Here is a 24,773-nt window from a genome sequence, read left to right on the forward strand (position 1 = left end):
GAGGGAAAAACTAAGAATAGACCCCAGACAGATAGCATGCCTCCTGATATTTGGCCCATACCTTGTAAGTGACCAAGGTATATATCTCTAGGGATCTCAGATTCCCTGTGTGTAAAGGGTGAATGATCACCCTGTTTGTCGAGCACTAGATAATTCATGCACAAATTAAATGGTGCTTTTTTTTTTTGAGATTAATGTACTTCAAAAACCTAAGTCCAGACAGACCTCGCCAAGTGAATAAACTCTTCCCCAGATCCTGGGTACTTTGGCATGAACTCATAAGCCAGCAAGTAGTTCAAAGTACTGGATGATGCTAGAGACCTCCAAAAGGATGATGACTTTCTCAGAGCTTCTTATTTATGGTTTCTGTCTTGGCCTCAAATGAGAATTTCCCCCTTTCACCCAGAAGGGTTCGTTTCTACCCCTTTCTTCATCTTCCCTCCACCTCCAAAGAAAGGACCACCACAGTCTTGACCTCTTTGCTAAGATATCTCCTAATTAGGAAATTTATTTTCCCTGATATCCCAATTCAGCTCTACCCTCCTCATGGACCAGGTTCCATCTCGACCTCCCCTGCAAACAGAAGGAGAAGGAAGGCAAGGAGGTAATTCCAATTTGTTGGATGGGGCAGAATACAGAACCCAGATTTGCCTATTTTGCTAGACACATAACAAATCCAAGCTATTAATTAAGGAGGCATGCACTGTTATGCTGGTGGTCCTTCCAGCAGAGGTGGCGGGAAGGGAGTTGTTGCCCTTCACCTGCGTTAGGTAAATTGGCTCTTTTTCAAGGAGTCAGGAATCATCGAAAACAGACCTGAGCCTTTGCCTGTTCCAGACATAACTTTCCAAGTGCCCTTGGTTACAGACCAGAGGATTCTTCTTGGTTTGCTCGGGACTGTGTAAATAACATTCCAGCTCGATGATGGACTCAGCCGTGTTCTGAGAAGATGGAGCTGCTTGTTTTCATTTAGGAGAACATTCTTGAGTTTTCAGGCCCTGGCCTGCTCATTACCTACTTCTCTTTTCAGCGGAACACATCTGAAAACACTCCTGCAGGACCTAATGACCTTTGGTTTGCACCCCAGGTTATAAATTTTGTTAAATAAACCACGCTTGCAGCTACCAGGCACATGGTTAAGGACCGTCAAGCGAGGCTACCCGAACCCTTCCTTGAGGAGGCATCCTTGTGCATCCACGCTGATTCGGTCATTCTCAGGGACCCTTAACCACACTCCTTGAAAACTTGGAGTTTACCTCTGCTTAGACTTTAGATGACCCACACCGACTTCGTGATTCAGTCTGTCATGTGTGGTATCACAGATTCCAGGCTCCTATAACCCAGTTTTACTAATTCTAGTTAACGTTTATTAGTAAATAAAGAAGTTAGAGCCGTATTTTTCTTTTTCATTGTTTTACTAAATTAACCAGTCATTTCTACTTCGTTAGTGTTGATAGGGAGTGGCTGGTAGGACAAATGCTGTTAGTCTGTGTCTTTGGTGACTGGAACATTTTGGTGGCTGTTGGTTCTTGGATCATAAGGTCAAATGCAGATCACTGGGCGCGAGAACCCAGAACAGAGTGTGGATGGATCAGCGATAGTCCGTCGATTCAGGTCCTGTTGGATGGGTCAGCGGTGATTTCTTAGTCTGGAAAGGACAACTTGTTACTGTTGTTACTAATTAATCAACAACAGAGTTGAATGCTTTTGAATCATGTTTCGAATAATAATGAGAAATCGAAGTAAAGTATGACCAACGTCAAAATAGCCAACCCAGGCAAAAGAACACCTGTTTCATTAATCTACAGAAATGTGCCTGCCTTTTGGGACCAGTTGTTAAATTTGTGGTCTGATGGCTAGGACAAAGTTCGGTGTAGAAAGCACATCTGCCTGAGGGTCTGATCTCTCCTGACCAGAGGGTGTGCTCAGTGAGTCATTGAACCTTTCCTGTGGCCTCACTTCATGACAAAGTGGAGAAGCCAGATGAAGATAAACCTTTTGTGGGATGTGTGCTTTTAAGGTAATTGCTCCAAACAATATGTCTTTCTAACACCACTTAGTAGGAGAATGTGCCTAGATCATTCCATAGGCAGACTACAGACCACCAGCTACCAGGGGAAGATACCAGGTATAGCTTTTGTTTGCTGCTTCTTTTTTTTCTCTCTCAATGCTCAAGCAGAGGCCCCCACACCAAGGGGTGAAGGTTGTGGAATGAAGGTTATGTTTTATCGTGTTTCTATGGTGTTGAGCTCACACCAGGGCTCTTGAATGTGAGGCTTAGTCCAAGATCACAGAGCTGGAAGGGGGTCAGATCAAGGGGAGCAGATCTACCAGCTGATTAACCAGGAGATGAATTGTATAGTCCAAGGGAAGGAGTCCTCCCTGGCTGGTTATTTTCTTTACACCCTGGAAACGTTGTAAAATTATATAACCAAGGAAGAAACCTCCTTATCAGGGCACAAGCCAAGTTAATTCTCTTGTTTATTCTGCTTCAGTGTTTGCAAAAACTCTCTTAAGAAGCTGGGAAGCATTTTCTTTTGGACTAATTTAGCTTTTTTTCCATTTGACTTTTATTTACTCTTTTCCTCCTCTGCTTCAATCCCGCCCCACCCTTTTTGCAACATTTTTATTCTTACCAAAGACATGTCCTTAGAGTTGAATTAAAACAGCCACTACTAGGGATTTTTGGTTCTGTTTTTTTTTAGTGGCTTGGTTTTGTTAAATAACTGAAAGTATGATTTGGTTCGCCATGTGCGTGGCGTGGGGATGCAGAGAAGTGGAAGCCAGTTCCTGCCTTCAGGTTACTTCTGGTCTAGTGCAAGAGATGGTCAGGGTGCACAGTCACACACACTCATGCAGACACACACACTCACGAGTGCTCCAAATGCAGTGCGGCAGCTTAAGGATGAACCGATACTGGCGGACTGTCAAATGATTGGTTACCTAATGGGCAGTTAAAACAGCAACTGCTTTGAATCCTGAGGAAGGTCACCTCCTCAGAAGCACCTCAATCAGTCTTTTCAGAAGAAAGCGGGACTTGAGGATCACTTTCAATCTGTGTTTCTGAAGCCCAGGTGCGCTTTAGACCCTTCACAGGACCATTTACAAAACTCTAACACTGGGGCCCTGCCCTGAAAAATAAAATCAAATTTTCTGCTTGCGTGGCCAGGCGTCAGTGTATATTTTATTGGTAAAGCTGCTCCAAGTGATTTTACTATACAGCCCAGTGTGGAAGCCCCTGTCTGAAAGAGATCAAATTCGGTTACTAAGAAAGGAAAGGGACGGTGTCAGGGTGAGGAGGAACAGCAAAAGAAGGAAAACAGGAGGGCAGATCGCATGCTCAGAAGACATGGGCTGGCTTTTGCTTTGCAGCAAGAACATAGGGTTTGCGCACCCATTCGCTTGACAAACCATTTCATCACCTCTTCTCCGCTAGTTACTGTGTAAGATGCATATAAGAGATTCGAAATATGAGTAAGTTGATGCCCTGCCGTTGTTCGCAATCAACTTGGAGAAATAGATAACCACATGCACAGTAGGTGCTGCATGAGCCTCGTGAGTAGAGTGCTCTAGAGGCGATGGAGGGCCCCATGGCACAGGGAGGTCCTGTGGTGATGAATGAGGCAGCCGCACCCAGGCTGGGCTGGCTGGGGCCTTCCCTGGGGAAGCTCTCGCGGGAACCTGGTGCCTTGTAATGCGGGACTGGGAAAGCCAGAGTGAGGGTGGTTATATTGGAAAGAATGATGAAAAAGCTTGATGAAACATTCATACTATTTCTCATCAAAACCTCTTGAAGTCCATTCCTACAAGCCACATATGGGATTATATAAATTTTTAAGTGCCCTAGAAGGAGCAAATTAATCCCAACTAAGCTTCACACTCCCTTGATGAAATAAATATTATGACTCTCTTATTTCAACAAATTGGAAAGAGGTGACTTTTTCTTCCAGAAGGTTTATTTAAATGGGCTTTATAACAATATTTTCATCATCCTCTCAGAAGGCACCCTGACATTACAGGGGAGAGACTAATAAGAGACGTAAATCGTTGATGGGGCCAATAATATTACTCAAGCTCCTGATCCTTATTTGAATTCTCAGGCTTTTTTCAAAGGCCCACGTTGTTTCGCATCTTGGGAGTATTCAGTGTTTCCTTTCTGGTGATATAATTCTTCTTTCAGTGTCCGTTTTGTGTTTTAAAAGATAAACACCATCACTCTGGAGACTTCCTGACACCCCAGCCTCAATCAGCCCCGCTTCCCTGGGTCGTGCCCATAGTGGCACCCAGCACTGTCTCTGTTCTGCATGTGTGAGTCCCCGGTGATGGGCCCCTTGGGTACTGTGACTGAATCATGTCTGCGTACCCTCAGAGGCAAGGTCAATGCTTGACACATGCACATTCAATACACTAATTTCGAAAGAGAGAGAGAGAAAGAAGGAGGCAAACTCCTTGTGTTCACACATGAGCCCAGTCTTGAGGAAGGACATGCTACTTATTTAGAATCACTCTTCCCCATAGCAGCCGAATTTTGCAGTTTAGTAGTTCTGTTAACGTATTGATAATTGTTAGTTTAAACAGTTAGCATCAAACTGGACAATAACAAGCAGATACTTATATAGAAGCACTATAAGAATACTGGATACAGGACTACCTTTTGGTGGAGCCAGCTGGCTGGGGGCTACGGGAGAGTGGGAACGGGCTTCCCCTGAAACTCTAGTTGGGATTCCTTCATGTAAGCAGGCCAGGCCCTGAACGTGGAGCCCGTGGAGTGAGGGGGGATTCTGCAGCTGCCTGCAGGGAAGCGGCAGCATGGAGGCTCTGGCTGAGGGGAAGGGTAAACAGTCTTTGTTGTCATCTTCCACAAGTCTTAAGTTTTCCCCTCTGTGGTTGGAAAGGCTTAATGAGTAACTTTAAGGGGAAAAAAAAAGATGATAAATCTTTTCTCCCAGATAAGCTGAAGGGTAGATTTGGGGCCAGAATGTCACACATAGCCCTTGCTGGTGTGGCTCACTTGGTTGGGTGTCACCGTGTGAAGTAAAGGGTCACTGGCTCAATTCCCTGTCAGGGCACAGGCCTGGGTTGCAGGTCCATTCCCTGGTTGCAGGTTGGGTCCCTGGTTAAACAACATCCATTGTTTACCTGTAGGAGAGGCAAACAATTGATGTTTCTCACTTACATCGATTTTTCTCCCCCTCTTTTTCTCCCTCCCTTCCCCTTTCTCTAAAAACAAATTAAAAAATCTGAAAAACAAAAGAATGTCAGGCATATATCCATATTTGCCCACAGAATGACATCGCAGATGATGTGGTACCCGATGTAAGTCATCGTTGTACATTTCCCTCCTCCCCTGTTCCCCCAAGGAGGAATTTAGGCTTAGCTGTCCTCACTGAAAAATGAGCCTTCTCCCTTTGTAAAATGGTTCCAGGTCACACCATGTTTGTTCTCTTGTTTTCTACCCCAGCTCATCTGCTGTTTTTAGGCAAGGAGACGTGTGTGTGTGTGTGTGCACGCGTGTGTGACTGGATCCAGCCAGAGGAGAAGTTTGGCTGTGCTGCAGGGGTGGGAGAAATTATTTTTTAAGCATAAATATCTGCAGAAATAGCACAGGGAACAGAGAATCCCAGCCAAGTACATTGCCTTGGGTACAAATGTTTACTCCCTTTTCCAAGCAGCTCAAGTGTGAAATCCAACCCCCTGCCCACATTCTTCCATCAGAAGTGCCCCTACCAGGTATTGAGCAGATGGGGACAATGTATAAAAAAAGGGAACCCAGAAGGGTGACTCTTAAAAAAAGATTCTTTTTTTAAGTAACTGTGTTGGAATCTGAGGACATCCTCCCTGCAGGTGTGTGATAAGAGCACGTGCACACGCGAGCTGGGGCCCACGGGGTGTGAGGACAGCAGGCTCCCTCTGAAAGAGCCACGCAGACACCCTCAGGCGCGCTTCCTGTTCCTGCCTCTGGGTCTGAGACTCCGAGACGGGAACATCGTCGTCCTCCCTCCACCTACTGACAAACAAACTCCATGGGGCTCCCTTTGAAAAAAGTCAGTGTACTAAAAAAAAAAAAAAAAAATCACTGCTTTTGAATGGGCTCAAGTAGACAAAACTTTCCCTTGTAGAAGTTCCACTGGAAACCACCAGCTAAAAATGCATCAGTACAGCTGCCCCGTGGTCCTGATGGGGTCTCCCTTCCTGAAACCCTGGCTGTAACAGACCATGTGTCTCCGCTGAGGGGGGGAGTCAGTTTTTCCTAGAAGATTTTCAACCACGTGGGGTCAATACAAGTTCAAACTGAAATCAAAACAAAACAAAGCTGGGGAACCACCATAAGGGTTTAGATACCGTTTTTCATCAAATCAAGTTGTAAAATTAAGTGTTACTGCCACTTCCAAAAGGAAAAGTTACCTTAACACCGAAAAGTAGAGAAGGCCTATATGTGAATAAAGAATGCTACTGTAAATCAAGTACATTTGTTTTCATAGAAAACAATACACATCCTTATTTCTCTCTTTGAGGATCACGATCTCTGGCCATCAGGACCCAAATGACCGGTTCGCTCACAGAATGTTTGGGTGACTTCCCCTTTAACAGGCCACTCATTTCGCCAGTGTTTTATCTCCTCTGTCATTCTCCTCCGGCTCTGACTAGTTTTATTTTTACACACTGTCTGGTACAAAATCTTATGCAGTGACCCTTCCAGCTCTAACTTGTTAAGTAAACCAGGGCAAATATGTGGATGAGAGATTTCTAGAGAAATCTCAGCTGTTGCAGGAAGTCGAAGAGACACAAGGCTTTGGAGCCGCACTGAAGCCCTCATTGTCGGGCTAGGGAAGAAAAGTGTTCTCAGCTGGAAAACAGCATAGGAAACAGCTACAAGATCTCTTGGACAGGCAGTGACCTGAGAGTCAAGGACGCTGAAATTTATTTGGCTCATTTGAGAGTGAAGGTTGGACAGGATGTTGTATTTTAGCCTTGGTTGGTTAGTTATGAGTGAGAGGAAAATGGGTCAGCATCTTTGGTGAGAAAACAAAGGGGAGAGAAGGACTCGATATCTTTATAAACTATGCGCTGATTTACAACTGAACCAGCACTTGGGCTAGAAAGAAAGCATTGAGGATCTGACGGTGTCCTGCCTGAGTGCCCTCTTAGAGACCGTCTCATCCGGTGATTCTCCACTGCAGAGAGCTTAAGAATCACAGGGGTTTGCTAACAATGAAGGTGCTCAGGCCCTGGCCCAGCGGCCATCTGGGGAGGACAAGCACTTCTGGTGGTTCTCACAGGGGTGGGCCTCAAACCCATACTCTGGTATAGCCCCTCATTTATAGATGGGGGTAAGTCACTGAGGTGAAATGACTTAGGGTCACACAACTAGTAAGAAGCAACAATGGGACTGGAATTCAATTCTGATTTCTAATCTGTTGCTGCTTTCACTGTATTGTGCTGACTTTCAGTAGGTAAACTCTGGACAAAAAGATCCTCAAGCCCAATCAAATTACTGGGGTTGTAGGTGATGTGATACTTATATCCACTGTGACATCCACGGGTTTATAAAAAGGTTCTACAGAACTCTGTAGAAAAATACTTTTAAAAGGTACCATCCCACCCCACATTGCAGTGAATTACCAGATAAAAGCATTTGAAATTCTTGGGCCCAGACATATAAAGAAGTTTTTCCAAGTTGAACTTCACAAGGAGCATAGACTTCCAGCCAGCATCCTGCAGACAGGGCTGACTCTTCTTTCCTCTCCTGCAAGTTGTCAGTTGTGCCCATGGTGGGTCACCCTTAAATCCTGAGCTTCCTGTCACCTGTCTTCATACAGGTGTGCGATGGTTTGGGAGACCTGGAGTTCCCTGGCCTTTTGTTCGTCTGCCCTTCTCAGCACGAGAGAGGCTCTGTGGTTATCACATTTCTGAGTCTTTGTGTCAGAGTTGGGCATGGAGGAAAGGAGGCAAGAGTCTGGAGGCAGCCTGTGTGGGAACCCATTTCCTGCCCTCTCGGGGTCCCCAAGTTTGGTAGCGAAGAGCCTCATTGCCCTGTCCTAGTGTACCAGGAGGTGCTAATTTAAGCCCTCTTTATTTTCTAGGGATGGCAGGAGTTCGTTTTTATTGAATACCCATGATTGCAGGCAGCACGTCCCATCCCTCCCTGCGTGTTATTTCCATTATCCCCACAACAACCCTTCGGCACGGGTCTCACCATCTCCCTTTTTGCAAACAGAGAAACTGGGCTAAGAGGTTAGGTAACTAGTATTACTAATAACACATTGTATGCAGGAAACATATTTATATGTTTTACGTTGACTGGTAGTAGAGCGCGCAATAAAAACTACCCACAAACAATGTGATAAGTAACTAGTATCCCGTAGTGGTGTCAGGATTTGAAACCAAATTTGTATTACTCCAGAACCAAAGTTCTTTTTCTTATCCCATGTTCTGTGAGATGTAGGCTTCTAAAAAAAGGTTGGGGGTGGGGGGTGGGATAAAATGAAGTTCTGGAACATGGAGCCCTGGCTAAGCGACAGTACTTTTGGCTTGCAATGCATGGTTCTTACTAACTTTCTGTCTGATTTTTGCCCAAGGATGGCTAGATTTAGAATGTCATCTAGCTTACCTCCAGAGCTTACACATTAGAACCGCACCTTCCACTCTGAGACAGGGACATTAGGAAGGAGATGATGAGTTGCTTCTTGCTTTTCTCTTGCTCTTGCCTTTATTTGCCTTTGAACTACATCTGGCATGGGACTCTGAATTGGAAATGTCCCTTACCCTGTCTATGCGTGTGATTTGAAAAGCACAGCTTGCTACACATTAGCCTAAGCAGATCCAGCTCGGAGAATTCATAGCTGGTTGCTGTTGCTGGAGCAGTTTGCTTGCCTGAGGTGGTGCCCTGTCTGGGCCTGTGGCCTCTGCTTCTCTCCCTGAGGCCACTGTGGCCCAGAGGGTCCCAGCATGGTACAGTGCTGGTGTGCGTTTCAGCACATTTGGGGCCATGGGTAAGGTGGGGCTTCAGGCCCTTCCGTAATCCTATTAGCTTATGGAATTAGGTGGGGGGGATGGGAAGCAGACAAAGGATTAACATGGTAGAGGTATGAGGGAAAATGAAGCCAATATATCTCTAGCGTAGTTTTGATTTGAATTTATGTAAGTCTGGCTATGTTACCGTAACATTTTAAAATATGCTAAACACTATCCAGTGCATGCGTGGTTGTCAACTGCCGTGTCAGTCATCGAGCTTCCTGGTTTCTGCTGCTCTAATACTATGGAGTTTCCTGTTACCGTAGAGTAGATACACTCGCTCCTTCCTTACACTGTTGCCCTTCTCTCTACACGCAATAACCTTGCCCAGGTTTTTAAATCAGTCAATGGCTCCTGGCAATTGCCTTGGAGTTCAAATGCTAGAAACAGAGATTTTTCCACAGAGGGTCTCTTTCTGAAAGTTTTCCTTCTTGGCTTGGCAGAGCTCGAGAGTCCTGGCATCTAGGACAAAGAGCATATGTGCTTGAGTCTTGGACCCTGGCTTTATTGTTACCAAAGGGACTATGACTGTGAGAACACCTTCAGAGAGCCAAGCTATAGTGGCTGTACCCCACTGCCTACCTCCTGAGTTCTTGACTCAGAACTGGCACTGAGAGACTGAGCTGGGATTGTGATCCACAACTCTTAAGTAGCAGACTTATCCAAGCATTGAGCCTCCAGAATGAGGCACATCATTATAAACCTTAAAAAAACAGAAATCAGGCACCTGGTATGTCTGGGAGGGATTGAGCACAAATCACCCAAAGACCCCACAGCCCTGGCTTTCCAACTGCTTTGCTCTGTCTACGCAACCATTTATTAAGCGTTTCCTTAGTGCCAATTACTCTTACGTTTCTTGATGGGTATTTTCTTGCTTTAGCCTTACAACTACCCTATGAAGTAGGTATTTCTAGGTGTACTTGAAAGATGAGTACATTGAGGTTTATAGAGCCTTAAAAATTGCTCTAAATCACATGGATTATAAGGGTTCCCCACATATACATCTATATACTCTCCCCCGACCCCTGGACTTTAACCTTTATCCTATACTGAGTTCCTTGTTAATGTACAATTCTTCCCACATGCTGCTTGGAAAATTTCTCCATTCTGCCACCGGCACAGCCACGTTCAATGGCTGTACCAGGTGGAATGATCCCTTCCAAGAGTGGAATGAGTCATTGCTTTGAGAGAGCTTTTTCTCTCTCTGTGAAATAATCATTAGTTATTTTCTATAACAGTATGGCTTTGCTTGGCAACGGAACATTCTTGAGGAAGAATGAGCTCCACGGGACCTGGTCCTCTGAACCTCACCATCCAGGCAGGGCGTATCCAGGCCCTTCCTCTACCAGCTTCCAAGTTCTGGCCTTTCTGGCCAGCACCTTTTCCATGTCATGGGTTCACCTGCAGTGTTCTCCCTATCCTGTCAAAGCAGACAGAGAGAGTCTCTGCGGAGTCTTGCCCACAGTGAGGACAGACTTGTGCCCACCTGTCCATGACTTCCTCCAGCAAAAGCCTGCAAGGCCAGGAGGTACAGTGATGTACCCAGTAAAGACATCCCTTCCCCCACAAGATGACATATAAGTGACATCTCTCCCTGGACTCCCATTCCTTGCAAAAATTGATGGTTACAAAACCATCAATTTTATGGTTTACCTTTAAAACCTTTCGGAATTGTCTGTTGTCCTCTGAAAGTATTATCCCAGCTCACTACTGAAGACTGTCAGTGTCTAGTGAAATGGGGAAACTGGCAGTTCTTCGTTCTCACAGGTGCCTCCTTACAACACAAAGCTTCGGTAGATCCAATATGGCCTCAGACCCTTCAACAGCCATGCTTATACCAAGCTGTTCTCTCAGCTGTAGCTATTTATACAGTGTTCCCTACAGATATACTTTTCTGTACCGACCTGCATTGGAATGTTAGGCTCTCCTTGGGACTGATCTCCGTTTCCTACTTAGGACTCCACATTGGCAACTCTCCCCCTTTTCTCAGTTAATCTTGCTCCCAGATCTTTGTGATGACTCCGCTAAGAGTACATCACCATTTGATCCCATTGACTTGAGTAGGTCAGTCCTTCCCAGGAACCAGCCTATAATCTCAGTTTAAATTAAACAGCAGGCATTTCTACCAAAGGCTTCATTTGTCTCTAGGACCCCTGTGCATAGGGGGTCTCATTACATGTTTGGATTGTCCAAAGGCCAAGTATTTTCAAAGAAAACCCACTGAGACAAGTTGGCTGAGTGACTACCATAAGCATCTGTGAAGTCCTGGTCAGTTTTTTTCATCTCCTAAAAATCTAATATTTTTCCTCAGTTAAGAGATGGTGTACATTACAGCCTAAAATCTTTAGCAATAAATCTTCCAGAGAGTGTAATTGAAATAATAGTCCTTTGTGTGTGCTCTAACCATAGACATGGATCCTCTTATAACTCTTTTATTTTTATCTAGACTAGACCATCAAATATTCTTTGTGCTGGACACTCCCTTTTCATTCCATTGTTCCCTCCCTTTCTCCTCTTTTTCTACTTTCAGGTCTTTTCTGGGTAGATATGTGTGCCAAATGCTGGCATTATACAGTCCAATAAAGCCCAATTTCCTACCCTGAAACACTCCATAGGGGGGAAACAGACATGTAAATATATACAAGAAGGGGCTGAGGGAGTTTTAACGGAGTAGCGTGGGCACCAATACCGGATGACCAGAACTCTCAGAAGAGAAGGCATAGCCAGGGAAGGATTCAGAGGAAGGCAGGATACTTGAGATAAGACTGGAAAGGTGTATCAGTATTTGCCAGGTAGGTGGGGAGGGAGGCCAAGGAGCTGCATGAACACAGACTTTGAGGTGGAAACTGCAAATGGCCTGTCTTTAGTGCTCCTGGGGAGGGAATGTGGGTGTCAGTACAGTGAGTAGGGACAAGGAAAATGGGGCCTGTATATAAAGCCGAAGCAAGGAAAGGAAAGGCAGAGCAAATCAGACCTGATCCCAAAGTCCCTCAGATCTCCTCTGAGAGACTCCCAGCAGAGCTGTGACATCAGACTTGTACTTTACAGGCCTCCCTAGGCAGGAGGTTGCCATGCTGGTTCCGAGGGGTTTGAAATAGGATGCAATAGAATGAGGGCTTGAACTGAAGTAGTGGCCACTGAGATGGAAAAGAAGGACGAGACAGGAGATGATAAGGAGGCAGGATCAACAACACTTACGCATAGAGAAAGGAGGTTGGAAGGAGGGGCCATTTCTGATGTACATGGGTGAGTGGGTGAGATTATCACTCACTGAACGGGCTGGTGCAGGAGGACGAGCAGGCCTGGGAGGAAGACAAGAGCTGGCCTCGCTCAGGACACGCATAGTTTTCTGATTATGTGGCAGTGTGGCTGCTTTCGCTCTTCCACCTCAATGATTTTGCTCTTCCCAGACCTCAATGACTGCCATTAGGAATTAGCTTGGCAATCAAAAGGGGTTTCTTGTTGTGCAGAATTTTTAGTCAAAAATCCCCTTTTCCCATTGTTTCTAGCCAATCATTCCCTTCTTCACCATCCTCAGTGCTTTTTTTCTTCTTTCAAAATGCTGGTCATCAGAAGGTGTGAAAAACAAAGCTTGGAATCCCCTGGTGAAAAATGTGAAAGATGCAAATGACCTTTGCAAAAGAGCTCATGGAGAAGAGGGCCCTGGGGATAGCTGTGTCTCCCTCTTCAGTGAATTCTGGCAAATTTCAAGTCCAAGGCTATGGAATCAGTAGCTAATTGGGAGAACTATCAGTCTAGGTTTCAGGATTTTCTAGAAGGTTTCCATCTACAAATGGGGAATCAGGAGTCCCTGCCTTTCCTCTGCTCTGCTTGCTATCACAAGGAACTGACCCAGCAACCTGCATTTCTCAGTCTCCCTTTGCGTGGACTCTGCCTGGTTCGAGGCCCTGGAGAGAGGATGAAGGGCGGAAGGATGAGGGGAGCCATGTACTTCTGCCTCCCTCTCTGCTTCCAGTGGCATCTCAGTGGTAGTAACATTCGTTCCTCCTTCACGACCTCTTTGCGGTGTCAGAGCTGGCCAGCTCCATCCCCCGGGCTCTAGTACCAGCCCCCCTTCCTTTGCCACTCCAGCTCTAAGGATGCAGTGGCTTCTTACTATTATTAATCTTTGCTTTGCTTCACTGTCTTCTATTTTCCTTTCAACTCTTCTAACACATGTGTAACTAGTGTCCAACATTAAATTCTCTCTCTTAAACTACCTGGGGTGAGGCCTGTTTTTCTGGTGGGCCTTGACCGATACAATCTCTACATAAGTCAGCCGCCTGGTTGGCATGTGGTTAGTACAAGACCCCAAATATTCTTCACTGGCCTTGTTCCCCAAAGGGCTTCTCTGTCTACCACGACTCTCCAGCCTTGAGATTTGGGGTCCTTGGGCTGAGCTGTCTTGGAGGGCAAACATTTCACACAGTGCTTCCTGAATGGCATGAGAAAAGGAGCTCTTTTGGCCCAGTCTCCTTCCTGTGGGGTTTTCCAAAACTTTCCAGATGTATCTAGTTCAGGAAACATTTTAATGGCTAGAAATAATGCCCTGTAGGGGCTGGGGGTTGGAAACCAAGAACCTCCTCTAAAAGAAGTGCTTTGCCATGCAGGCACCCAGACCCCGCCACTCCTTGTCGAACACAGGGCAAGGCTCCTGCTCTTTTGTGGGTTCCCATCTAAATGCACTGATGACAAAGCAGAGGTGCAGCTCCCAAAGCTAGAATTCTCTCCAGGAGGGTAACGGCGGTTACATGGTCAGCTGCATGGTTAGCTATACATTGGGATTCTAGTTCACATTCCACCTCAGATTCTATAGGAGACTTCTATAGTCCCCTTCTATGGCCAATCATAATGGTTGTAAGAATGATCTAAATCATAATAAATCTTTTCTAAGGCCGGGTTACTGATTTAATGAATTTGAGCATTCTGAGATTCTTGTGAGGGTAAGTATCATCTTACTGGAGAATTCAGTTATTGGCTTCTTCACACAGGCCATGGCTTTCACATTGCTCTGTTGCCGACATTTACAGCAACTGTCAGGAGGGGCTGTGTTGGAGGATGAAAGTTACTGTTGTCCAAGAAGAGTAGATGTGGAAGAGCTATATTGTGTACCTTCTCGGATCCTTTAGTACTGCACCAAGAAACAGCAAGTAATCATCATTTCTAGTCTGTGGGGACAAAACCGCAGAAATTGCCGAAACTCTTACATGCTCCATCACTGCAGGGCGCAGATGAAACTCCGTCCCTTGGAGACCGACTCTGAATCCAATCCCATACTGATTTATTTGGGCTCTGTCTAGGAAATTCCCAAATTCTTTACCACAGTAACCGCTAAGTATGATACTTATGTGGTTATTTGATGACGCACAGAACTTTATAGACCTCAGGGTAAGGTATATGTTTTATATTAGAAGAGTAGGATTTTGTTTTATTTTATTTTTAGAGGAGTAGGATTTTAATGAAGAGGAAACAGGTGGCTTGCACCAATGAGGATGCAGTTTCTGGTGTCTCTGAAATGTCCAGCATTATATGGCATCGTTACTTCTCCCTTCTAACCAATTTTCTCCCGTTAGCCTACAAGGGAGCTGATGGGATGAATCATAGCCCCAGAAGTAATATGGGAGGACTTTCGCATTTGGAAATAGATGGTTTTGTAAAGTTCTTTCGGGGATTAAAAGTGATTCATAGACTCTGGCGTATAATCTACATGCATAAGCCCACTGTCTTCAGCCCTAGGTGCCCAGAAATAAAATTCTCCATTGTGAAAAATATAATGATACTTTAGAATTAAGTTCTAGCTTTATCTCTAATGAGATATATGATCTTGGGCAAATGACTGAGTCATAGGTTCCTCTTCTATAAAATAGTTAATGATCTAGAAGAAGCAACACCGTGCTATATACCTCATTTACTGCTTTGTACAATGGGAGTATTCTTCATTATTTATGGCAGGGCTTGCCACATCCCTTGTTTGTGCTAAACTGTAGGATGCAACCGTACACTCTGCTCAGTTCTCTGTCTGGCTGATGACTTCCTCTTGTGGTGTTTCTTGACCAGCGGTCAGAGGAATACCTGTTGGAATCCAGTTGCTGAGCTTGTTAAAATTCAGATTCCTGGGCCTTCCCAGACTAAACCAGCAGCACTGGGAGTGGGCCTAGAAATCTGCATTTTTACACATTCTCCAGGTGATTCTCCAGCGCCCTGAAGTCGGAGGCCCGCTGCCAACTGACAGCACATAGTGTCCTGTGTGGTATGAATAGCTTAACTCACTTCCCTCTTCGCAGCCGGTCTGCAGGGTCCGAGCTCCAGGCCTACAGACTGGATGATTTGGTCACATCTTGTCATCCCTCTGGGACTGTTTCCTTATTTATAAAACGGGGGCGTGGGGGATGGAGTAGTAATCTCCAAGGAATCAGTGGACTCTAAACAGTCTATGAAAACAGGCCTCCAGTGACCTTTAAGAGGTACTGAACCTCAACAAATCCTATTTCTTGAGTGCCTACTATGTGCTAGGCATTGTGCAACTTTCACATACGTTTCCTTGCTCCTTTGTCCTTTACAGGGGCCCATGACTGCAGTACTCTCACTGTCCACACTCGGCACACGGGGAACCGAGGCGTGGAAAGGGTGCGTGCACTCGCACCTTGTCACCTTGTCCGAGTGCACTCAGTCAACAGGTGGGGCTGCAGCCGGGTGGCATGAAACTGGGATCACAGACACATGGACTGTCTTGCTTTCTGTGCCCCCAAAGCTTCCAGAGACCTGGGGCCTGTCCAGTGTGTGGCCGATTCACCCTGCGTTCCACTCTCCCAGAAAAGGAGCCTGGTTTGGGTTTCCTTAGATGTTTATTTGGCCTCTTGCTTAAGCCTTTGCCTTTCCTACTCAATAACAGTGAAAGGACAAAAAAAATATCCCAGGGCTGGAAACATTTTGTTTGCTACAAAAAGAATATTTTGCAGCCAGCTCTGTGGTCGAAAGTATTTTTCCTGTGGTCTAGGGATGGGTTGGATCCCATCTCTTCTTGGCCAGTGTCTGAGAACTGAGCCCGTGGCTTCCCATCAAGTCCGCACACAGGACGCTGTGTTTTTTAAATGAGTGTCTAGTGATGTTGAGTGTATGCACGAGTGGACGAATCGGTCTGTTTGGGTTGCATAAGAATGTGTGCATGCACCTCTGGCCTTTCCAGGGCAGAGAGAACCTGGGAGTGGTTTTCCACATGCTGTACATTATCAACATAGCTTTTAAGTTTTCATCACTCACACGACAACCAAACAAATTCAGATGCTGACAAATGAGAGGAGAGTGATATGTGAGCCTTATGTGGATTTGCAAGTAATCAAAAAGCTAAGGGAATCTGAGATTTTGACCTGTCACATTTCTTTCCATTTTCAAATGTTCAAAACCGAGACATGGCGTTGGTTTTATTAGAAGGCAGGGTGGTCTGATGGAAATGCAGAAAACGGGAACTCTGAGGCCTGCCTCCGGCCTGGCCGCTTGTAGGGTTCACGACACTGACCTTTGCGAGCCTCGCAAAAGTCACTTCTTCCCAAACACTGCATTTTCCCATCTAAATACATAAAATTTGTTTTAAAAAATAGCTGTGTTCTTTAAAATAATAAGAGCTCTTCTAGTGAGAGGTGGAGTTGGAGCATTCAAACAGAGTTCACAGATAACAATATTATTAGTACTATTTACCTTTTTTTAAACTCAGAATTTAGTATTTACTCATAATTCAGATGTTTCCAGTAAGACTTAGCAGTGTGTGCCTGGAACTTTCCAGGATTACTTCCTTTGCTCCTACTCCATTACCTGCCTAGAATGCCCTTCCCGGAAGAGATCCTATTTTTCCTCTACGGCTGGGCCTTGATTGATACCATTAATTTACATTCTTCTCGGCCACCACGCAGAAGTGGCTCTCTGGTTTCCCACTGCTCGGGGCTTTAAGTGCAGTGACCTGCCACCTCTTCCCTGCCACATTAGCTGTTCAGATAAATTGGAAGGCAGGGCCGACTCACTCCTAAAAGTCCCACACAGTGCCCAGAGCAGGTGCCCCGTGAGTATTTGTGGATTTAAATGAAATTAATTTCTCCAAAGATGACAAGCTACTCTTTGTAACTTCAGAATTTTCTCATATACGTCCTTTATGTCACTTTCCATTTGGGGGTATTTTTAGAATTCAAAGCATCACACTATCCAGGGAGAAAAGTTATGGTCGGTCACTGGGTTTGGAGGGACTGTTTGAAGAAACAAGCAGATCCCAGGGGTGGGAAAAGTTATGAATCCTTTTGTTTATACATTTTCAGGGGAAAGCCGCTAGAGAAGATTTGAAAAGCTGTTGCATTAGAAATTAAACCATCGAGAGTACTTCGTTTTAAAGGAGCAGGGACTGAGATAGAGGAGGCCCCCGGGCCCAGAGGCAGCAATGGCAGCATCAGCCGCAGGGCCGCTCTAGCCTAAAATGCAGAGAGTGGCCCGTCCAAGCCAGCCAGTGGGGAAAAGTGGCCACAGACAGACCAGGGTTCACCGGTGGGGAAAAGCTGGCATTTGCTCCATCTTGTCACACAAAGACAGTGGAGCTATTCTCACGGTCGGGGTGGGGTTGGGGTAGTAGTGGTGATTTTAGTAAACCAGTTTTCCGATGACGGGGATGTTTCTGTTTTTACCCCTTAACCATGAGACAACAACCCAAATGACAGATCCCGCAGTACGCTGAAATGCCAAGGCTAAGTGAACTGGTGGAACTCTGTGGCTTTGGCTCTTGGCTTCCAGGCATACCCACGCATTAGGGCCATGGCTTGGCAGTAGACAAAGCGGCTGTGTGGGTCCTCAGGGAGCGCTCTGGCTCTGTGGCTTTCTTTGATATGCAATTGAACTTTGGCAAATTTTTCCTCTCAAGGCTCTGTTTATGAGGTCCAGAGGTGAGCAGGGACCCTCATTATGGAGCCCAAAGCCAACAGCAAACTAGAACTACAGGATGTCTTCCCACGTTCCCAGTCTGCTTGCAGGCTGAAGAGCTGGCCCACAAGACTTACAACAAAGACACAAATTAGGGGAAGAGGCTGCTGAAGTCTCTTCCCAGCTGCGCACGGCTCTGCGTCTGTAAGCTTGGCCAGATCTCTTAAACTTTCCCCCTTTCAAAAGGAGATCTTTTGTTTGTCAGAGGAGCAGGAAGATCACTGAGTTACAGGTTTGCCGTTCAGTCTTGCTTAACAACAGTTTATCAAGTGCTTAACCGTTCACGGTTACACATGTAATTATCCGTGTAATGATCACATCTTCGTAGGGTAGTTCTGCTGTCTCCATTTCACAGATGAAGGAACTAAGGCACCAAGAGGTTAAGTAATTGTCAGTTGTCGCTGTTATTAATTACTATTCATTAAGTTTCAGGTACAACTCTGCAGATAGAACATAAAATTGACGGGCTTTCCTGAATGCCTGCCACCTCAAACTATATCACTGGGCCACAGATAATACAATTATTGGAATTAGTATACTTAGCATTCTTAATTGCTGACTCACAAACTGTAACTATGAATTGGCCCTTTTCAAGGTAGAGTATTCTTATATTGGGAAGCCTAGAATTAGGACTTTTTCAAAGTCATGAACAGGTGTATAGGAAGTGATCCATTTGGCAAAGAAGTGGGATTGCCTATCCTGCTGCACTGGTGCGGTAGAGGCGAAACATACGCGATGCTGGACTGAGAAGAGTTGAAGGAATTGGATTCTATTCAAGGGCCAAGGTCAAGCCAGTGGACCCCAGTGAGGCTGCACAGCACGGTCTGCATGTAACTTATGGCTACCACCGCCAGCCCTCCTCTTTTCTGTGGGAAAGAGCTGCTGGGGCGTAGCCTTTGTGCTTCCCACGGCCTCACCAGAGAATGCTGTCAACAGCCGCAGCTGCCACGTCTGTGACAGGCGCGCGATAAAGCTGCACAAACACTGTCGTCATGTATCGTGAGGTGGGTTCTTATGATAACACTGAGAAGTGGGCATTATCACCCTGATTTTACAGGTGGGGAAATATGTCAAGGGACTAAAAACGCTCTGAATCTGAAACCACTCGTGAATGGCAGAAAAGGAGTGGAACTCAGGTCTAACTCTAAAGTAATTTTTAGCCACTAGGCTGTCTTGCTTCAGAAATGGCGCGGTAGATATCTGAGGTTTTCGCTTGCCCTTGATCTCTTACCCCTTCTTTTATACCTACACCCCTGTTTTCTTATAAGGAAACGCCCCTCTTCAGTTTTCAGCCTGTTATCGAGATAGGGCCGATTGCACCCACTGGCTGTTGGTCTGACTAAGGGAAGGATCATACCCTTTTAGTAGAGATTGGCTTACGGTAGACAGTTAACCCAGGCTAAGCCAATTACAGTAAATCCGGGACTTTTTCTGGAAAATTCAGTGTGGCTAAATTATTGGAATGTATGCCTGGAGCTCCTGGTGGTCATCTTTGCCATCGTAGAGGGGGAGCCCACTGGAGAATGACAATGAAATCAACCCAGAGGGAAACAAAACCCAGAGACTGAGAGGGAATATTCCACAGGGGACAGGGGAAGCTCTGAGGTCAGCATTTGAGGCCCTGGATTCAGCCGTGCCTGGTGAGTTAGTTACCCCCGAAGATTCAGTTATGTGCTGCAATAATTTTTGTTTGTTTGTTTAGTCTCAGTTGCATGTCTGTGACTTGCAAGAGAAAGAATACTGAATAATAAGCACATGAGATGCTCACAGTTATGTACAAATGTGAGGCCAGAGAATTCTGATAATGAGAAAATTTATTGTTTAATTTGTGTTCATATCCTCCCACTAGGCAGAGACCAGTTCCGATTATTCAAGTCCACCTCTGGTGTTTCTGGATGATTCCATCCCTTTGCTTCTCCTCTCCTTTTTACACGAGCTTTCTCTCAACTTGGTTTTCTCTCAGTCTTCATTATTCACCTGTACTACTGTAGAGAGAAAAATGCATGAAACTGCCATTGAACAACTTTTATAGGTTATATGGCTCTTTGAAAAGGGTTCAGATAAAGAGTAAGTCAAAACAAACGACTTAAAGGCAATTAAAAAACCGTTTGGGGCTTTAGTTAGCCACAGCTTCTTTGCCACATATCCAGCTTCATGAAAGACCTCAATGTCATTTCTTCCACAGCAAAAATACAGCATTTTCTGGCTCAGTCTCACTTAGTCATTAATGATGGCCTGTAAAATATTCTTTCCAGTTCAAAAGTGGCATTGAGTTAAGTAACTGAGATGAAATTAGTAATAATTTTGGACCTGTGGCCATTTAGCAACCTGGCCTTTAATGAACATTTACTATGTGCTAGACTAGGCTCTGGAAAAAGCAAAGACAAATAAAACACAGTTTTCAAAATCTAGCTGGATCGGCAAGCCTAGGAACCACTGACCATAATGTAGTGTGTTGAGCAGGAGGATAGTAAAAATATTTAATATCTGGTCCTGCACAGGAAGGGACCAGGCAGGACAGACACCAGGCCTTGAGGGGAGGGGGCCCTGGAACATCGCCCCCCACCGTGCGGGCAGCACCCCCTTAGTTACTGGACCATGTAGGAGGATCCTGGGGCTGGTGAAGCAATGGGGCCTTTGGGAGCCTTAGGAGCAGCAGCTATTTGCCAAAATGGCATGGCAGTTTGTCAGTATTTTAACAACTCAGAACGGGCTGAGTAAGAGCTGGGAGTTGTTCTGCCATCCATCTCCTAAAGTGGAGGGGAGGGGGAGCAACGTCCTGCGTGAGGCAGAGTGAGAGAAGGGGTGAAGGATGGCTTCACGGCTGAGGGGACTTGTGGGCAGGGCCCTAAAGAAGGTTAGTCAGGGAGAAGAGACCAGCACACGGAAAGGAGTGCCTGGCATACTTCATCAGCAGAGTTGGTTGGAGAGGGATCAGGGTGAGAGAGGTGAGAGGAGACTGGAGCAGTGAGGCGGCCCGGGGAAGAAAAGGACCTGTTAGAGTTTGAAAAGCAGACACCAGGGAGTCAGGAATGGTTGTCAAGAGCTTAAAAATGTGGCAGTCCAGAGGTGAGGACTTTTGGTTTATGTGCAGGGGGTTTTGCTTGCCTGATGGTGAGAGAAAACTCACTTTACGATTGTATAGATATGAGCGGCACACTGCACAAGGATACTGCTTTTATAAAGCAGTTGGATGAGCCTGGGATGGCTGGAAGCACAGTCACTTAGGCCATAAAAGCCTCGGATTGCTGTCCACCCTTAGGCGGGGAGCTGGGAAGCGAGTGTGTCTCAGCGCATGTCATCTTCTGGATTTCCGAGGACTTCTGGGTTACCTCAAAGCTGACCATTTAGCTTCTTATGGGCAGGGACCTCATCCTATTCATCTCTGTTTTCCTTAATATCTAGCCCAGTACCTGGTACATGGAGGTATTCCGTAAATATTTGTTCCATTAGTATAACATGAAATAAGTCACTCAGCTCTAAGTAACCATTGCTTACACTTATTGTAAATATGGTTTTATATAATTGCAAAGTGGGCCTTCCCTTTTTAGGTTCTGAAGTTTCATTCTGGCATGATCTGCATCCAGTGGCATGCAGCTCGCGCCTGCGCCTGCTCGGCAGGAATCTCGGGCAGCAGCGAGGGGCGTGTCCCGGCCAGACTGACGGCTGAGGGTGGCAGCGCCCTCCCTCTCTTAACTTGACTTTGCCTACCTGTGGGAAGGGGTGTTTCTGTCTGTTCTGAAATGGAAAACATGAAAGTAATTCATGCTTGTCGAGAAAAAAAATCAAGCAATATAGGATAATACAGAGTAGTGGGGGGAAGTCCTCTGAGGTATGTAACTTAACTCATGCATATGTGAAAATGTGTGTGTGCTTACATATATAATGTTCTGTAGCCTGCCTTTTAAATCATCTTGACCTCATAGACAACCCTTCCATGTGAGCACAGTTACTAGTCTTTTTCATAGCAGCATAGTATTTCATGGTGTGGCTGTACAGAAATGTAGTCAAGAGGGTAATGACATTAATATGAATGAAAGACTGTATGAAAAACTCCTATCAGAAAGTCTTCTAAGTTTCCTCTTTTAAAGCATATTTAAGAAATAACAAACAACTTGATCCAAACTAGAAAAGTAGCAACCAACAGCTTTATTGCAGAAACAGCTGGCTGAGCCTATTAATATTGTAGGCATGCTTTGCTTCATCGTTAACCTTGTCTAACCTCTTTTACCTAGGAATGCCAAAGAGCATAGTAAATATACAAATACTCCATAAAAGTTGTTCTGTACTCGTCTGGACTGAATGGCTCTTAAAATATAGTTGTTATTTATTAATGTCTTTTAATAGGGCCCGCTTTAATTGGTCCTCTCTCTTGCTCCTAATTTTAAAAGAGAAGATGGCGCAGGAAACGGCTCCAAGTTGCCGCAGGAATCCAAGCTCAGAACAATGAGACACCTTTAGGCACGGCCCCTGAGCTGCCCCCAGGATCACTCTCCCTCATCATGTGACTCCTAATTGTCCAAGATGCCGCAGCTGCAGGGAGAGGTCTCCCGGCCCTTGTGTTGCCAAACCCCGCTTTTGATTTTGTCTTTTGCTTCCATCCCATTTTTCTTGCCTTTCTTCCCGTTTGGGGTCTTATTCCTTATAGGGCTCTGGCTGGCTCCCCTGGGGACAGGCCTGCCTGCCCGTCCACATGGGAACCGCCATGTCGTTAGAGGAGTGACCTCTGGTTCGTTCTTCGTTGCCATTAGGAGAGCTCCGCTGGGGCATTGAAGAAAACGCTTCAGTGTGTGGGCTCTTGTCTTTGTGATAAGAGTTTTTTTCCCATAGTAATTAGGCAGAGCTCTAGTTTACTTCTAAAACATGATTAACTCCTTGGGAAAGGAAGGGGGAAAATGGAGCACTGTTATTTAAGATGGGTACCCTGGGGGAACAAAGAAGAGGCTTTTCACATTGTTGTGCCTCCTAATTGGGCCAAGCCAAGGTTGCTGTGTGTGGGTCCAGAGGCAGCTCCCTGCCTGGTGGGAGAATAGGGGCACGGGGGTGACAGATTGGAGCTGACGTGGGAAGGACGTGGGGCCAGAAAGAGTTTAGGACTTTTTAAGGCCAAATCTTCTGGACTTGCCTCCTGCCCCCTCTCCAAAGGGCCCTAGGGGAGACAGGGGAGCTTGGACCCCACGGCCTGCCCTGTGGTTCCCGACACAAAGAGTTCTCCTCACCCGGAGTCGCTGAGAAGGGGCCGGCTTGCCTCATTCCTCATAACTCTCTCTATTGCTTGAATTGTTTAGAGTGAACATGTGTTATTTATATAATCATAAAAACATAAAGCTACATTCCTGCTGCAGGGTGGGGACAGAGAGAGGAAGCCAGTTTTTTGGTGGGACTGGCACATAAATAGTCCCATAATGCAGGCAAGTCAGCAGTAAGACTCCGCAGTGCTTGTGGGATTATGATACTTGAAAAGGCCCCTCAAAATTCTGAGCAGGGCTAATCCTTAGCTTGGTTGCAGAATAGGAAGACTTTGGCATCCCCCGCCCACACCTTCCATTGCGAGCTCAGTGTCAGGCTGCGCTGGACCCCCCACAAAGGCCCCGGTCCAGACTGCCCAGCCCTGGGAACATCTCCTATCGGAAAGCTCTCTGACCCCCCTGACAGTCCCTGTTGGTCTATGTTCTCTGCCTCAGTATCCTGGGTTTCAGGCGATAGTACCTCTGGACTCGTTCTGGAGAAACGTGCTCTGCCTGGTGGTACGTGCGGGTTAACCAGGGAGACTGCCTGACGACACAGATCCAGTCCAAATCGGTGACACTGATGACTGTTTCAGAGCCTGACCACTCAGCGAGAGGAGGAAGATTTCCACCAGGAACCTTCTGACACCCCTCAGATCAGATCCCACGAGTGACTGCCCGGTGGGCTCACTTGTTCTCCGCCTTCTCTGGGTAACAGTTCTGGGCCTGGGCAGCCAGGTTTCCCCTGCCTTCTTCAGTTGACTTGCTTGACCTGGGGCTAAATCACCTCATTGATTAAGTGGGGATAATAATAGTACTTACCTCATACGGTTGATATGAGGATTTCATGGCTTAGAACAGTGCCTGGCACATAGCAAGAGCTTAAGTAATAAATGTTAGCTCTTATCACTAGATTTGTCCAAGTCTGCCAAGAGTCCTGAAGTTCGAAATAGGCCCCAAATGGAAATCTGGTGGGTTCCCAAAAGATAGGATAGCTTTTAAACTCCTGCTAAATCTAATCTGGTTTCTCTCTTCTCACCAGGCTCTTTCTGAAGTCCTCCTGCAGGTCCCCATTTTTTAAAAAAAACTTTTTTAGTCTGTGAGCCTATTGCTGTGGGATAAAGGTATCTTAATTCTTGAATAATACTTGGTAAGTGAGTCACTATATGTTTTTACGCACAGTAAGATTTAGACACAGTCACATTAAAAACATTAAAAAAACAAAAGCCTAAACTGACAGGTCCCTGGTTATGTCCTGACAACACCCAGGCGAGCTGTTGTATCACGTTGCCGCGCTCCTGCATCTTCCTGAGCCTGTTGCAAAGACTCGTTCAGACGAGATTTAGCTTAAGCCTTAAAGGAAAGGATGGGAAGGGTACTATTGTCTCTCTGTTCCTCCCTTAAACTCATCTGAAATCCTGCCTTGTGCTTCCTGCTTGTCCTTTGCCCTTTTTTTCCACCCCCTGGAGACGGGCTTTAGGGAAATAACAAGAATGCTGCGGTAACAGAGGGAATCAATGTGATCGTGCTCTGAAGAAAGAGTGTGTTGCTTTCCCACTGAAATAGTTTCTCCAC

General features: G+C 45.8%; 1 protein-coding gene across 3 annotated transcripts in view; it reads left to right on the forward strand.

Annotated features, from left to right (window-relative positions):
* RAD51B (RAD51 paralog B) overlaps positions 1-24,773 on the forward strand; it is a 504,851-nt gene that overhangs the window by 458,279 nt on the left and 21,799 nt on the right. The window lies entirely within an intron of this gene.

Source organism: Phyllostomus discolor, chromosome 1, assembly GCF_004126475.2.
Source record: "Phyllostomus discolor isolate MPI-MPIP mPhyDis1 chromosome 1, mPhyDis1.pri.v3, whole genome shotgun sequence".
NCBI classification, from domain to species: domain Eukaryota; kingdom Metazoa; phylum Chordata; class Mammalia; order Chiroptera; family Phyllostomidae; genus Phyllostomus; species Phyllostomus discolor.